At 36.1% G+C, this 18,015-nt stretch overlaps 1 protein-coding gene across 4 annotated transcripts in view; it reads right to left on the bottom strand.

The window, feature by feature from the left end:
• CDH12 (cadherin 12) overlaps window positions 1-18,015 on the bottom strand; it is a 652,689-nt gene that overhangs the window by 269,548 nt on the left and 365,126 nt on the right. The window contains exon 1 of one of the 4 annotated variants that reach the window (XM_084880771.1): window positions 5,339-5,709. The exons of the other annotated variants lie outside the window; for them this stretch is intronic. The gene's annotated coding sequence lies outside the window, so the exon portion shown is untranslated. Of the gene's footprint in view, window positions 1-5,338; window positions 5,710-18,015 lie in introns of those variants that run through there. 4 annotated transcript variants of the gene reach the window in all.

Genomic DNA, 18,015 nt, shown 5'->3' on the forward strand with positions numbered 1-18,015 from the left:
ACTGGGCTGTAACCGGTTTGGCTCAATGGATAGAGCGTCGGCTTGGGGACTGAAGGGTTCCTATATATACCAAAATATCACAATGCATGGCTTGGAGGAAGAAAACAATGAATTCCATTGCAGAAAATACATTCCACTATGCTTATTACTTGAATCAATATACAAAATTTGGAATACTTTTGTATAAATATGTATGCACATATACATGGTAATTATATATAGATACACATATGCGTGTGTGTGTGTGTATATAATATATATATATATATATATATATATATATATATATATATATATATATATATATATATATATCTTCATGGTGATGAATAGCTTCCAACATTTATAATCTCAAAAAACATTCACTCATCAGTCTAAATGCAATATATATATATATATATATATTTCCCTAAACTTTAAATGTACTGTTATAAATACAGTGGTTTCTCAGAAGCATCTGATAAGGTTCAAGTATGAACTAATTTTAGGGGGAGAGAATATTCCAAATTTTCTCTACTTGACATATAAGGTGAGAAAATGGTAACAAAGTTTCTGATTTATAAAAACAACTATAATTTCCTGAGCACTTAATTGTAACTATGCTTTATTAATTAACTCTTTTATGTATCACAACACTACTATGGGATTGGTACTGTCATTAACTCCATTTTAATGATCATAAAGATAAAGTTCAGACACCTTAACTGATTTGCCCAAGGTCAGTAATCTAGTTAAGTTCCTCAGTGGGCTTTGAATCCACGTAGCTGAACTTAAAACCTGAACTTGCAGCCACTATACATTTCTGTCTCATCCATTATCAACCAAAACTATGAATATATAAAATGTTGGGCCAATTATCATCTTTTGGTTTGTAAGAAATACGGATGAGAATTCAATTGATTAATGAGACTGACACAATATAGAAAAATGTGGAAAACTAGAAAAAGTCTCACCATTGCATGGCATGTTTGGCATATCACTCAAGTTAACCCAGCCCAATTGCCTCCTCAAGGGAAAATTCCCTCCTAGTGCTTAGCTATCATGGTGAATTAAAAAAAAAAGTGGCTCTTCTAATTAAAGGTTAAAGGGATTAGCTTTTTTTATTTCCTTCCTATCAGCCTCAAGACTTTATTCATAAGTTATACAGACCACCATCTCTATGTTTCTCGGTTTTGACTTCTGCCCATTGACCACTAGTTATCCACATTTATTCATATTTAAGGTCATCAAATTCAGTATTTATTATCTAATACAGAGTTGCTGTTAATGGCAGGTTATTTTGTAAGACCATATGGTAGGCGCTGGCCACACTAGAGATGGCTGTCTTAAATACAGGCACATTCATTTTTGTTCAAATCTACTGTGATTAGCTAGGCCTAGAAACATGGTCATATTTTCTGGGTGAGGAGACCTAGACATTATGGGCATTCAGCATAATTAGCTTCCCTACAATACTGGTTTTTTTGTTGTTGTTTTGTTTTGTTTTTAAAGAATTGATAAATATTTTTTAAAATATATTTTATTGATTTTTTACAGAGAGGAAGGGAGAGAGATAGAGAGCTAGAAATGTCTATGAGAGAGAAACATTGACCAACTGCCTCCTGCAAACCCCCCACCGGAGATGTGCTCACAACCAATGTATATGCTCTTGACCGGAATCGAACCCGGGGCCTTTCAGTCTGCAGACTGACGCTCTACCACTGAGCCAAACAGGTTTCGGCTAATAATGTTTTTTTTTTAATGTGATATTCATTCCTTTGGAATACTATTGAAGAAGATTATCTATATATACCTTGTTTTTCTATTACTCATATACACAGCTAGAATAAGCCAATAGCTTACTATAAAACCAAGAGAACAGAAAATAAGCTGGCTGATTATTAGATATTATACACAAATACTTCTTGATTATTCTTCTAACTAAAATGAATTCATTATTTATAATATCTGGTATATTGTTCATATTATGAACATAATAATTTATAGCAAATCTTTGTAAAAATGGGAAGTTTATATAAAGGGAACACAGCAAATAGACATTGATTTGTTTTAGTCCACTTTCCAACATTCAATTTCAGCTGTTATTTCTTTCTTTTCTAATATTTTGAATGTCTTTTGCCATGATCATGAATTCTCCTTAAATTCCTTTTACTATTATTTCAATACAATAATCACATTGTATCTCTATCTGCTTTTATTTTATATTATCCTGAGAGTATGTCAACACTCTTTGGAAAGATGCACATATTACAGGCACTAAATTTCCATCCTGGATATCCATATGGGAGAATGCCTTTTTCTGTCAAATAATAATCAGAATGAGCTTGATGCAAAGACTCAAGCACTAACCTCTTTCAGATCCCAAAAGAACCAAGTATATGCCTGTTTCAAACACTGATGACTATGACATTTACAATCATTTATTTTGAGTTAGCCAAGAATTAAACTATTCTGAAGGTAATATAACTAAGTTGTACTATCTTAACAATCATCTTAAAATATTCACCAGTATTATATCAAATAAAGGAAAAAGTCACTATATACAAGTTGATAAGAGTTTGAATCATAGACACAGTAACTTTGGTATGCCCTTAGCCCAATTACTTATCCACTCACAGCCTGCATCTCCTCATCTGGAAAACTGGGGCAAGTAACTTTGATGCTATCATTTTGATTTGAAAGTAACACAATCAAACATAAAGTTTAGAACCTAGATTCTGACATTTAGGAGTCACATTAGACACTACCTCACCCCATTGACTATATATATAGATATTAATATTGATTTTTTTTTTTTTTACAAAGAGGAAGGGAGATGGATAGAGAGTTAGAAACATCAATGAGAGAGAAACATAGGTCAGCTGCCTCCTGCACACCCCCTACTGGGGATGTGTCCGCAACCACTGTACATGCCCTTCGAAACTGGGACATTTCAGTCCGCAGGCCAACACCCTATCCATGGAGCCAAACCTGTTAGGGACCCATTGACTTTTATTGAAAGTACCACATACTGAGAAACAGGTTATAAATATTAAGATGGCTTTTATAACATTTTAGCAGATTTATTTGATTTAAATTTTGAAACCAGCTACTCTTGGTAAGTGAGGTTATCTTATAAAATGTTTTCTAGTCTCATGGAAGTAATAATTTACTGCCAAATAGATGAAAAATGGGATTTGACATAGATTCTAGAGGTAAGGTGGCACCTAGCAATAAAAAAGTGGAAAAGTCTGATTGAGGAAGCAGAACTACCAAATATGAACAGCTCCTAATTCTCTCTTGCACACAGAAGTTTCTCCATTCCCTTTTAGCCAGTATAATGCAAATTAATACAACTACAACAGTGACTCCCTCTTAGAAAAATAACAAAAATAAAAAAATAAAAAAAGGAAAAAAACTTTACATCTTTTGAATAAAAACTACAGGTATCTTTATATTTTTAAACATAAATACTTCATTTTACACTACTTATACCTTCGATGGTCAATAGATCAAGTATGTAAATGTTCATTGGGTAGGATACCACCATCAATTTCAAATGTGGCACAAGAAACAGTTCAAAACACAGAGGTGTTTTCAGCAGTGTATTGTCACTAGCCAATGTGGCCCTATTTGGTTCATGTTGCCTCTTCCTGTTTATCAAAGTTGCTTAAGAAAAAAACTCTCCAACCACCCAGGGACAGTACCTGTAGTCAACACACTCTTCTCTCAAGGGTCATTGAATCACTAGAGAAACCATTTCCCCCAGAGACAAGAAAAGTCTCACTGCAACAGAGGTGATAAATGTCTTCGCTTTGGCTAAAAACATACAACCAGCAAGTACCTGTCAGCCCCTGTGGGTATCCTAAAAATACTTTATTCCTCTGAGGGAAACAATAATATCAACATCAGCCTGAAAGGCTCCCCAGAGAATTTCAGAAAGATAGCCAATTAATATAAACCATGTTCTCACATCTTAATAAAATATCTCACCTCAGCATCGCCACAGGAGGGAAGGTGGAATCAACATTTCATGAAATAGGAGAGCACATTCTACTAAGCACAGTAAAGAGACTGTGATAAATCTTTACATAAGGCAGCTAGATATTTACATAGTGCTTCAGCATAGTTGATTTGTTATTGAAATTCAATATGTGCAAGTTTGCATCTTATAATGATATATATTTATATTTTAAATGATGTTTGTTTCATTGTTTGAAAAGCATCTTCAAGTACAAGCATTCCATAATAAGGCAAGAGGTTGCTGTGATTCACTAGGTGCTTAGAGTGCTAGCCAATCAATTAGTCATTTGTAATTATAGTGATAGAATTATTTTATATTTTTTTATTATGTAGGACTTTATCATAATGTGGCATAACACCACCAGGCTATATGTCTATGAACAAAGAAAGTAGAAAAGAAAAAGTTTAAGTGATTTAATCCAACTTTGGAAGAAAGTTGCTTCTATTCTCTATAGATGGTTTTTAACACACTTATGAGAAAAATGGGTTTAGAAAAAATAATTTTGGACTGATATAATGACTAGCTTTCCTAAATTACATAGATCATTGTTCTAAACAATGTAAATGCAAGAATTACCTCATTTCATCTAGCTGGATAACAAAGTGCAACCTCAAACACAAAATTTCGATAAACACAAAAACTAAACTTCTTGTTGAAGAATTCTTTGGAAAGAAGTTAACTTTCTTTTCTTTTTTATTAACATATTTTATAAAATAAACCCATCTCTCTTGTATCAGAGCCATAAATCATATCAATGATATATCAGTTGTTTTTTTAGTCCATTTTTCTTAATAGTTACATCAGAAAGTATATCATTTAGATTTTTAATTCCTAAGTGGACACTGAAAACATTCAAGGATCTATCCCCAAATCCTTAACCCAGCGAGAGCTCAGGAACATTGTTAAAGTAGAAAGCCTCACGACATTTCAACTCTCATTTGCAAAATTTCTTCCCATATAATTTAACTTGGGAACTTTTAGAATCAGAGATTCTACCCCTTCACATCAACCACATACTTCAGCCAAAATCAAGTTACCTTAGCACTGCACCCTAGTTCTCTATTAAAAAGGTGACATGATAAATCCACCCTCTCTTTTTCTTCTCTATCTTCTTTTATTTTCTCCTGATGTAAGGCAGGCTGAAATTATGCCAGAAGCAAGGGTCTGACAGATCCCTACCCAAACAAACGCCCAGTTTCCACGCCCGGACCCCCTGGCTGGGAACTAAGCCTGCCCCACGTACACAGCCCCTTGCTGCAGTGCAGAGCGCCGGCTTAGTGGGTCAGAACTTCCGATGCAGACACCCCGCGCCACGCAGCCTCCCAGATCACTTACCTTCATTGAAATATTCTCCGTGAACGAGGAGAGAAGCCAGCCCAAAGGACCGTGCGCGGGGTGGGGAGATGCAAGTTTTCACTCGGCACCCTCCCAGCAGCTGCACGCTGCGCCGCCTGCTCCTGTGTGCGCTGAGCCCCTCGCTGCCTAGGAGGACCGCTGGCAAATAAATGAATGCATGGCCAAGCTGACACTCTCAGAGGTTCTCCTGCACAGGAGACCCTCCCCAGCGAGCTGAGTTGCCTCTGCGGGCTCCTTGACGGCTGTGATGGGCTCCTGCCAGCAGGACCTGGAGCTGGAGCTGGGCGATGATCATTGACCTGATTAGCAGGGAAGGCGCCCCGCGCAAGGGCTTCGTGCCCCTGGGGGTCGTGGGTCCCCTGGGAACCAGAAAAGGCTCCGAGGCCACTTGGGGATCTTGTCTTTTTGCAGCCTAATGCATGGACCAAACTACGGCTGTCACGTTGCAAGGCGATTCTGCACAGGGTTGAGCCATGGGAGGACTTAGACAAATGTGCTTGCCTTCGCCCGCTGTTTCGCAAGGTGCATTCCTGTGAGAAGAGATCAGGTACAGTCAGCCAATTAATGGGCTGGCTGGTGGAGCTGAGGTGCAAGACAAGCCGAAAGCTGGACTGTGTTTGAAGCTGTGGGGTAAAAGGGGGAGCTGAGCTTGTCTTTGCCCCAAGCCTGATTCATACTTCAACCTCTGCTTAAGTAAAATACATGGAAGGCTTTCTCACAGCCCTCCAGAGTGCAAGTCTCTGGTTTATAAAAAGGAGGTATTCGTCCTAAATTAACATGCATGGCGGTTTCTTAAAGACAAAGGGCCCCAGCCAAGACAGAGAGAATGCAGCATTGTTTCTTAGTTTTGCAAATGGTATTTTAAATTAGCATCACACTGGCAAAGGTGTTTGCCTTATACTATTAACCTGAGTAACATAAGGGAACTACAACATAACACCTAAGGGAAACATCTCTTCTATTATCTGTTAAAGTGCTAATTGTCTAAAAACAAAAGGGGGGGGGGGAGAGGAAGCAAGCATGGGAGAGAATCAAAATGTCAAACATTTTCAACTAGCCCTGTGCCATAACAACCTGCTGATACCCATCTCCGACCACCTCAGATCAAAAGTTACCACTTTCCGGAAGAGAGCTCCTTTTTACAAAGAGGTCACTTAACTACATGTCACAGCCCCTCCTGGTTAGTTTGTGACACCTTTCGCTTTTGTAGGAGGAAATTATATTCAAATAACATAAAAAGGACAGATGGGGAAGTCATTTACACGTCTGAGGGTGAGAAAACTCATTCCCAGAGAGAAGCTGACAGTGTCCGCTCACAAAGATACAGTGTGGTGTGGTCAGCATTTCTGTTTTCCAAGTGGGTCTCACTTGGGACATATGGCATTCCCTTTCTGTGTGTGTGTGTGTGTGTGTGTGTGTGTGTGTGTGTGTGTGAGAGAGAGAGAGAGAGAGAGAGAGAGAGAGAGAGAGAGAGAATTGTCTTTGTAATATTTTAATATTTGCATATGCTTCAGAAAAGCCCCACATTTCAGTAGAGCAGCGTTTTTCAACCGCTGTTCCGCGGCACACTAGTGTGCCGTAGGTGCAGACAAGACAAGAATTTTATAATTTTTCACTATTTTGTTTACTTAATATTTCATAATAAAGTAATTATAAAATACTTTCTTTGTGTTTATTTGATTCCTATTCAAGAGAATTACTTTATATATAGTCAATATAGGCACAGAGTTAAATTTTTTAACATTTTCTAATGGTGGTGTGCCTCGTGATTTTTTTCATGAAACAAGTGTGCCTTTGCCCAAAAAAGGTTGAAAAACACTGCAGTAGAGGAATGCACAAAACATAATGGAGAATTTGTTTGCCACATGTACTTCCAAGTACAGTTTTAAAACATGTATTTCATTAAAATATAGGCTTCATGATGGAACCTCTTGGGCACAATAAAACTTCAGTGTCACCGATTTGCTGTGACAGAGCAGGCACTTGAACTTGGAACAGAGGAACCTGTGAAAAGCCCCAGGAGGGCTGAACTGTGTCCCTGGCAGAGGAGGTCTCTTGCTCCCTCAGCTGGTGGCGGGGGAGAGCTGAAGGTGAAGAAACCAGTCAATACACCTCAGGAGAGAGAGGGTAACTGCTGCTGCTGCTGCGGAGCAGGAAGCTCATTAACGGATTATAAAGTGGCGTTAGAGTATCGCCATAGAAAAAAGGCTGCTTAAATGGAAATTGATGCACATAAATACACCGTAAGCAAATAGTGCAGGAAATGTACCTGCTAATTTCTTCTGCAAGGATCCTGACTAGTTGTTAACACAGCATGTGTAAGTGCAAATCTGATGGGGTCCAAGTTTCCGTGTTTAGTGGTCATGCAATTAAAGCACTCTGTTTTGTATTGGTTTAAGCCTCATTCTGAGGCACTTAAAGAGTGACCTCTTAAAAAAAAAAACTTTTTAAAACAAGTGCACTCTAAGTTAAGCTAACTTTAACCACAGTGGATAGTTTCCACCTGGAAGCCCTGACTGAACAAAGGTAGTTCTGATGGCCTGGCCCAGTGGTCAGCAAAGTCATCCGTCCACAGAGCCAAATATCAACAACGATTGACATTTCTTTGGAGAGCCAAATTTTTTAAACTTAAACTTCTTCTAATGCCACTTCTTCAAAATAGACTTGCCCAGGCCCTGGTATTTTGTGGAAGAGCCACCCTCAAGGGGCCAAAAAGCCGCATGTGGCTCGTGAGCCGCAGTTTGCTGACCATGGGTCTGGCTGATGGCTCATTGATTGAGTGTCAGCCTATGAACCAGGAGGTCATGGTTCAGTTCTAGGTCAGGGCACATGCCTGAGCTGCTGGCTTGATCCCCAGGAGGGGGTGTACAGGAGGCAGCTGATCAATGATTCTCTCCCATCATTGATGTTTCTATCTCTCCCTCTCTTTTCCTCTCTAAAATGAATAAAACTATATATTTAAAAAAAAGAAACTATGGAGCTGAAAAATTCATTTCTACCTTGTTCAAGTTTATCTAGAAGTTACTTAAACCTACTATTTCATATATTCTGTTGAAATTATCAGACACATTCTTTATCTTACAGAGAAATGCTATGACCACACTTTTCCAAGGCTTCTAATAAATATTCTCTTTTAAAAAATGTTAACTCAAATTAAATCAGCCCTTAAAACACTGCCAAGAAATTTCCCACCTATTATCTCACTTGATTATTACAGGAATCTTGTGAAATAGGTTACGGTAAGTATTTTACTCATATTTTAATACAGGGAACAAAAAAAGGCAAGTGACTGTCCTTTGGTCTTCGATATTTAGTGGAAAACCTGCTGTCCTCTTTTCAGACAAGGTTCACTGTTCCCCACCTTGCTTAACAAAAATGTTCTTGTGAGTCATGGTATAATCAATAATGAATCTAAATAGATATCTAAATGGAAGCCACTCTTTCTTCACTTTCTTGGTTGTATTCTTAAAAGTGAGAATTGTAATAAAGAAAAAAAAAATCCCGAGCTGATAAGAAGCTGGAGATTTATATGTGCAGGAATTTCTTCACTTAGATTACTCAGAGTCTTTCCTTCATCTTGACTATTATATTAAGACAGTAGTTTAGATATTGGTCTTAAATTTTTTATGTGAATCTCATCTTGGTTTTCTATGAGCTTCAGGTTCAAATATTGCCTCTCTGTATCATTTTGTGGTGATTTAATCACCAGGGAAGCAGAACTCCCATATTAATGCTAATTGTTTTAAATATATTTAAGAAAATAAACTAGCAGCTTAACAAAGTAATAACAAATTGATCTTTCAGCAGCAGCAGCTGCAAGCTAATACTAACACAAGAATGCTTGCTGAATTGTAATAGATTCTCATATACTACACATGCGTCATGGAGGTGAAATATCTTTGATTGACCAGTCTTTAAGGTAACTTTTCCCGTGCTTGAGGCCAGCATCACTCATATATATTTATGAATGAGAGATAATACTAACTTCTGGAAATAAAGAAAGCTTGACTGGATCTCAGAAAGTTTGGACTATAGTCAAAATTCTGCAATAACTAGCTTTATTGCCTTAGTGATTTAAAAAGCTTTCAGTTAATTTCATTGAAAAACGTGAGAAATTAGACAATATTATCTCTAAGATTTCAGTCAACTATAAAATTATTTGACTAATAATTTGTGATAACCTCTTTACTAAATCAGAAAAAAAAATCAGGCAGTCAAGAAGAAAAGCTTATAGGCAATCATTCTTTTTCTTCTTTCTCATGCCCTGTAATGCCCCTAACATCTTTATTTTGTTCTATAAATGACATGATGATGACATTTTGTTTTCATAGTTTGAGTAATTTAACAATTAGCCAGAAATCATTGACTTGAAACTGGACATGGAGTAGATGAAAGAAAAAGTCAAGAATATGATTTTTAAAATTAAGTGCATCCCTTTTAAAGACAGGTATTTATTATGTCCTAGAGAGGTCCGGTGCATGAGATTGGTGCACTTAGCGCGGGGCGGGCGGGGGGGGGGGGGGGGGCGGTGTCTCAGCCCAGCCTGTGCCCTCTCACAGTCTAGAAGCCCTTGGGGGATGTCCAACTGATGGCTTAGGCACGCTCCCCATAGGAAGCAGGCCTAAGCTGGCAGTCTGACATCCTTAGCACATATCCTTAACTTATAATATTTTAAAAAATTGTTTTTGTAAAGCCACAATTTCATTTCAGTAGGGAGTTGTTTTAAAATTTAAAACAAAATGAAAACAGAATGTATAACCAAAAGGAATAACTACCTTTCAGTAGACATAATTGTTTGGCATTGTACCCCTTTCCTGTTAGCTCAGATTTATTCTGTTTTGTACCTTTAAGTCTGATTAGTAAATGAATGCAAAATGAAATAAATAATATAAAAACATTAATAATATTAAATTCAATTTATAGCAAATTCACTTAAAGCTACTGAAAATTAGTGATGACTACAATTATGTATATAAAATCCAAACCACACCTATTTTAGCCATGATTAAAATATAAGTTATTAAACAAATATACATTAAGTACTATTTACTGAACAGTATTGTTTAGTACAAAGAAAAAGGGCCATTTTAATTTACTTAGTGAGTAATATTTTTATCCGTTCTGAAAGTGAGAAAGGGGAGAAGGAAGAGTGAGTGTAAAGTTGTGAAATGTAGAAAGATCTGGGAACATTAATTTGATAAACAATATCACATTGATTTTCTGTTCATTAAAAATTCCTAAGATTAAAAAACCTTAATTTAGATGAACCTATTATTTGGAAAGTATATAACTACAGTATATATAATTGTTTAAAGAATTTTTCTACCACCAAATAGTTAACATTCACATTTGAAAAAAATCCCTACCAATTTCAAGTATTGTCAATGATGTAGAATATCTATAACTCTCATATACTACTCATAGAAATATAACATATTGAAAATACTTTGGTAGTTTCTTAAAAATTTAAACAGCTGTCTGTCTCCAAAGTATCTATCCCAAAGAAGAGAAAGTAAATGTCTATTCAACATAAAACAATTGACTTTATGCATAATATAAAAAAGCATCCAATGTCCATCAACAGGTGAATAAACTGTGGTACATTCATTCAATAGAAATGATACAAAGGAACAAAACTACTAGGACACTCAAAAACTGAATCACAAGCTCATTATTCTGACTGAAAAAAAGCCAGAGATAAGAAAAAAAAAATATATATATATATATATATATAATTAATATGGAATCAAAACATGCTGGCAGGAGGCAGAAAATTAGTTGAGGAAGGATGAAGATGGGAAAAGACCTGGAAAAGGGGCATAAGAAACCGTTTGGGAGGATGATTATGAATTGTGATTATGGTGGTGATTTCAAAGGCACACCATCTATCAACGCCTTTCTCATTTGTACTTTATGTGCAGGTGATTTTATAAGTTACGCTTCAATAAAGTTGCAAAGATACACGCCTTCCTCATTTATCTTTGATAAAATACTACTGTAATTTAATTAAACTGTAAATGCCATTTTATATCCATAGTAAGGTAACAGTTGCCATATTTTAACCCTATATCCTATTTTCTAAAACAACCAGATTGAAGATGAAATAGAATTAGCAATTTTATATTTCCAATGGTTTCTTCAATTGCATAGAACATTCTCTAGTCCAAGTTTAAAACAAGTTTTAAACTTAACATCCTGGTACCTATCGATATAATATTTCAGCAAAAATTTTTGTATAAGTCCTATTCGATTTCAAACAATGTCCTCTGAGGAATGCTGAATTATTTCTTCGTACGCTCATATCTTTGTCCATTTGTGTAGAGCTTCTCTTTAATGTGCATGGAAATCTTCCCATAGCACATCTTTAGCATCTCTGCCACAGCAGGTGACTATGTTACAGAAAAATAATTGGGCATCCTCAGTCTCAGGCTGCATTTGACAAGCCTTAAGATGAAAAGACTTTATCATAGCCTTGGTATTGTTACAGAGTGGCTCCAAAAAGAATCACCCTCCTAGTCCTGTTTATTTACTTACTAAATTGAAGTTTTTCTTTGGGCTTCATGGTGACTCCATTAACTCTGAATACCATGTTTCACTTTATCCTCAGCCACACTGACTGTAATACCCAGTTTCTTTTCATGTCTACTTGCTCTTTTTCACGTTAGGCAAAAGTCAATAATTTGCTGCCGTAACATAAAGAATAGGTGATTCCTATCTGTCTTGGTGATTCTATTTCCTTATTAAAAATAATTTAAACTCTCTGCAGTAATACAGGGTTTGAACACATCTGATGATGTTGGTGAACAGTCTGAAATAAGACTTTTCCTGCCTTGCATACATCAAATATATAGACAAGTTTTTAGAATAATGGTGCAATTTTAACAATAGTGTCAAAAATACAGGAAATCTGGTGAGTCCCTGGGATTAAAACAACACAGAAACAGGACGACAGCAAATGGCAGCTGTGAACTATTGGGCTCTTAGTTCTTATACATTTGCCTCAGTTTCTTCAAATTAAAAAGGAGGATGCATATTATGAAATGAGTTTATGTATATAGAGAAATAAGATTAAATGGGTTAGTAGACATGGAGAAGCACTGATACAAAATGAAGGCTCTGTAAATATCAGTAACTATTATTAAGATGGAATCTACAATATATTCAAGCAAACTCTAGGCATTGTTATTTCATTTGTGTGCATATTGGTGTACCATGTAAAAGATAAGGGCTCAGTTCTCTCTTTTTGTTTTGCAATATATTACCACATGGTGTTTTCACTGGCTCTACGTGATGAATGCAGATGGACTCACCTTGAAGAGTTAGTCTAATTTACTAGATTCTTGCATTCATGTCCTCACCAGTAATACCTTATAGAGTGTTAATATTATTTCATTACAGCCCTCACAAAGCAGTTTGCTGGCCAATAATATCTTAAGTTCAGCTCCAAAAGCTACTACATCCATCTACCAACATGTCTTATTGACAGTGATTAAGAACAACAGCTGAAAATATATTATTATACAACTTTTAATAATTGACATTATTATAAGTCCCTGGTTGCTTATTGAATAAAATGTAAATTTCTTGACTATAAGGAAAAACTCTTCTTGATTTCCCATAATTTCAAAGAGAAAAGCTGGTCTCTTTAATTGTTATTAGGATATAATTTTCCATTCTGTATGTTTTTATTCCTGGAGCTTAATCTGAAGCCTTTCCAAACTTCAACGTGTTTTTATGCTAAAGGACATATACTATTTGATAGTTCGCACAGTTTTCGATGTAAGTATTAGAAGCAAAATAGACACTCAGTAAATATTTGCTGAGCACACAGTGTAATGCCCTATTGAGCAAAATATTGGTTTTCTGTAACTGGCAGATGTTCACCTGCTCCATCATTTTACTCTTCTGTTTAAAAGCAGCACAGAAAAATCTTTAGGGAATTAGATTTCCAGATGCCTGCGCCCTGCTTAGGAATATGAAAAGCTTCACATCACCACACCAGACTATTTCATTGAGGCTGTTCTCTCAAAGGGGCTACAAAGCAAGGACCATTTACCTTTATCACAAAGTGTGTGTGTGTGTGTGTGTGTGTGTGTGTGTGTGTGTGTGTTTAATCAAAAGACCAAGAATAGGGTTCTTGACTTCTAATGGTGAAAACACCAGTTATTTAAGATGCCTTTTAGTGCAAGTCATATTTTATAATGACAAGCCAACTTTATAATCTAATTGAATGTTTTTAATTCACATACTTTCGCTGAGTATGTGCTCTTCTCCAGGTGAGGGGTGAGCTATTTTTGATTTCAGAAGATTGTCATTTTATGTTTTGTTTTGTTTTTATTAATTTTTAAACTCAGTGCTATGGATATGAAGATATGAGAATCATATATTATTAATTTTCTTGAGATAATTGATATCTCACAATTTATAACTTCATTTATAATTAAAGCATACAATTTATTATATTAGCGACAGAGGACAAACATACTCGCGGTTAGTTGTGAAATGATGGATTATAGTAAGTTGCCACACTGCTTTTACTAGCTTTAATTAAGAAAAAAATCACATAATTATGAAACTTGCTCTAAAGCAAGATGATTTAACAACTTAAAACATAAAATTCTAATAAGAACAACAAGAGTAACCCTTTTATAAATAGTTTGAATAATTCTAATTATGCCGTAATTATTACAGTGCAAACTTTATGTTTTCTCTCTAATGTTCACATTTAAAAGGAAGATTATTATCATATTCTAGGGAACATTTATTGTTTTCAAAGTGAGCAAGTTGATAGAATAATTCAGGCTTTTCTGAACTAACTTTTGACATATCCTTGAATGGAAAGCTTAGCTAAGAATCTCAATGGAAATGTCCCTCATAGCACCATCCACTCAATTCAGTTTATTTTAGAAGAGGTAGTGAGGTCATTAATTTGTTAAAATCCTAGTGGTTTATGGGTAAACACGTAATGCTCAGCGGGTCTGAAGTTTGGCAGTAATATGAGTGACTCAGGGACACAAATGAACCATGAAGCCATCTGAAGTTGAGGTGTTTCCTAGAGTTGCACTAAGCTGAATCTCTTGAGCGTGTATACGTTGAATAATCTCCTGAGCATAATAAGACAGAGAACAACAAGATTTTATCAGTCTCAGACACATACCTGTGGTCAATTTAGTACAGAAAGGTCATCTTTATGATTGATTTTTGCTGGTGTGGTTCTCAGAAGAAGCAGGCCTGGGAGTGTGAGTGTACCACTGAGTTTGTGAACTGGTATGTGATGTAGGAACATCCTGTAGATGTTCTTAGGTTTTACATTAGACCTGCAGACTATTGCTGTTATGTAAGCAAGTGAGATTTACGTTATTTGCACAGGAAAAGGGGATTCTTATCAAAGAATATCTGCCAAATCAAGGTTGGGGCTTGGCCCACCAAAGCACTATATACAATGGCCCCCCAGTACTCCAGAACTACTGTGGAGTAGGTGAAGTCAGAAGACAGATAGATACTCAAGTTAGTGTAGGAGGGGCAGAGTGAACCTGAGGCACCTATGAAAGCTGCCCTGAGAGGCCAAATACTGGCAATGAAATAAAGATCCAAACTGCAGAACAAGATGCGTTTAGGGTGTTTTCCAGGCAACTGAACCACAAAGAGGGTCAGTCCCATAAGAAGGACATTCCAGAACCAGTCGATTGTCATCAGGAGAGTTGTCAGTAACATTGAGCAATGAAGGAAGATTTCCCGCAGAGAAACATGAAGACTTAACCAGGAACACAGGGATCTACCTAGAGCTATTTCTCAGTAAGGCTTCAACTCTTACAAAGAACTAAGTTATAAGAAAGTTTACTAGGTAAAGCAACTTAGATATATTTATTGCCCGGTAAAGTAAATTGGATTGATTTAGGGTAACTTTTCCCAAGTCAGTAATGCTAAAAAGTAGCCCGAGATTACAATTCAGCAATTACCTCAGAACCTCTTCTTAAAGTCAAGTAGTATGTGTATTCTGATTCAAAAATGCATCCAATTATAGTGTTGTATATTTTTCAAAAAGATTGCACATACATTATTTCCTTTGCAAAGTACTATATGTATGAGGTAAGAAAGTCATATTATTATGTCCAATTTACAGATGAGGAAACTGAGACTAACATAAATTAAGTGCATCCTATTTGATGTCACAGAAATAAAACATTAAAAATAAGAAATTACAACTCAGGTTTTCTGACTCCCCATTGACATAGAGGTTGGTGAACTTTTTAAAGAAAGAACTATGTAGTAAATGTTCTAGGGTTTGTAGCAAAGAGGCAAAATTGAGGTTATCATGTAGGTACTAATATAATAATTTTAAATATAACCATTAAAAATGTAACATCTTTGCTTGTGGTCTATACAAAAACAGATGTATGGTCTGATTTCATCCTCAGGCAATAATTTATCTACATCAAATGAACCCCTTTAAAAATAAAATTATTATGACCTCCAGTAAAATAAAGTCATATTTAAAATATTTTCTCCATAAGTAAAATTACTAGATTGAAGTAATCACATTGCTTATGCCAATTATTTCCAAAAGTACACCAAAAGTACACAGATATCTGAATCTCTACCATGACAATGTTGTTGCATACTCAGTGATACTTCCAGAGAATTGAGCTTGTGCCAACTCTATTATGGTATTTTCTTAGAATAATGTAGAAAGGAAATAAAGCTTGTAAACATATAAAAGCATAACCATTTAATAAATCTATTTTCCTTCAGAAAGAATTTTATCTGAGCATGTAAACTTCAGAAAAAATATTTTTTACTCAGATACAAGTAAAAGGAGACTTTTATTAAATATAAAAGCAGGAAAATATCAAAATGCTCTTCCATATAACAATTAAAACCAGTTACTCTGTTCATGATGAATAAATGAGGAATTGAAGACAGTGACAGCAATTACTGGTAATACAACTGACATGACATTTGAAAATTGCTGCAAAGAATTATAGCTTTGCCACAAGCTTTTAATAGTTTTTATCTTTAAACTTTCAAAAAATACCACTGTTTATTAGAGAATAGTCTATTGACTGAACATTTTTGTAGATAAATGAATGGCCTTTACTTTGTTCTCTAATTTGTACAGATAGATTACCTAGGGAGAGAATGGGTCAGCCTGTCCTTCTGCAGTATGACAGGTGAATTGAAGTAATCTTAGGGAGGCTTGGAATTGAAGTCTACATGAGAACAACAGCTGTGCTCAGGGAACCCAGGAAACCGCAAATATTTGCCAAATTAATAGGCTCTACCTCTGACATCATAGCATATTGAAGGTCTTTTTTTTTTCCTCCTTTTTTCTGAATATGAACACGCATGACATTGAGCAGAAGAAATTACAGGAATGTGACACTCTGTGTTCAACCTGAAACCATCTTTCTATCCTGACTGTGATCACCCATGAACAGCTCTAGAACATGAAGTATGAGTTGACTCCAAACTTACTGCACTGTTTTTCTAAAATATGCTCATAGAATGTTATTTGTGTTGTCGATGTCCATCTGCTACTGATGCAATAACCTGGTAATTATTTAACAGGAAAGAAGTGACATTTACTCCGCTTTGTCAAAAAGCTAAACTTGCCGAAACCGGTTTGTCTCAGTGGTAGAGCGTCGGTGTGCGGACTGAAAGGTCCCAGGTTCGATTCCGGTCAAGGGCATGTACCTGGGTTGCAGGCACATCCCCAGTAGGGGTGTGCAAGAGGCGGCTGGTCAATGTTTCTCTCTCATCAACATTTCTAACTCTCTATCTCTCTCTCTTCCTCTCTGTAAAAAAATCAATAAAATATATATTAAAAAAAAAAAAAAAAAGCTAAACTTAACGCTGTCCAAATCTGTTCCCCGCTCATTGATGGGGGAAGAGGCTGGACAAAGGCAGTTTAGACGCAGGTCCAGTCAGGTCTGAGTGACAGGGGAGGCTAAATTTCCCATCACTCACACCTGGAAAGAGGTGTGGCCAGTGCAAACCAGAGAAATCTGAAGGTGTCAACTTCTAAACAAAAAAGTGAGCGCTCTGTTTCTCTCATGCTCTGGCCTTCTTGCTGTAGAGGGTTGCATGGTCTCTGCCCACATGACTCAGGGCCTCCTGGGACTTCACACATGGGCAGATGGATTTAATCTGGCCTGAGTGCTGAGCCACACCCCGCTGCAACATGGAATGGAAACTCTGGACACTGGCTTGTTTCTGGCCATGCCAGGTTGCTCTATCCACTGAGCCAAACTGGCTAAGGCAATACTTAGTTCTTAATGCTAGCTATAAGTAATGTCATTATTAATACTAATTAGCTTCCCGGCATGTGTCGACAGTTTGGCTCAAATAAACTCGCAAACGTTCTTTTTAAAAAATTAGCTTTAATAACAAGGAGCAAAATTTTTTTGAAAAACACACATACATGTAACTATTTAAGTATTTGAAAAGAACATTTGCCAAATATAACTGTGAAGGAGGGATATAAAACATTGCAGATTTTAGGCCGTGGTTGGAGGTATAAACTTTTCCTTATTAATAATGAGAAAATTGAGCTTTGCAAAATTTCAAAATTATTATTTTAACATGTGTTACTAGGTACTCTGTGTTCTGATGGAAAACTGAAATTATCTCTGTGCATAATTTTTTTTTCTTTCTCT

This window comes from Pipistrellus hanaki (assembly GCF_964339955.1).
Source record: "Pipistrellus hanaki genome assembly, chromosome: 4".
In the NCBI taxonomy this organism is placed as follows: domain Eukaryota; kingdom Metazoa; phylum Chordata; class Mammalia; order Chiroptera; family Vespertilionidae; genus Pipistrellus; species Pipistrellus hanaki.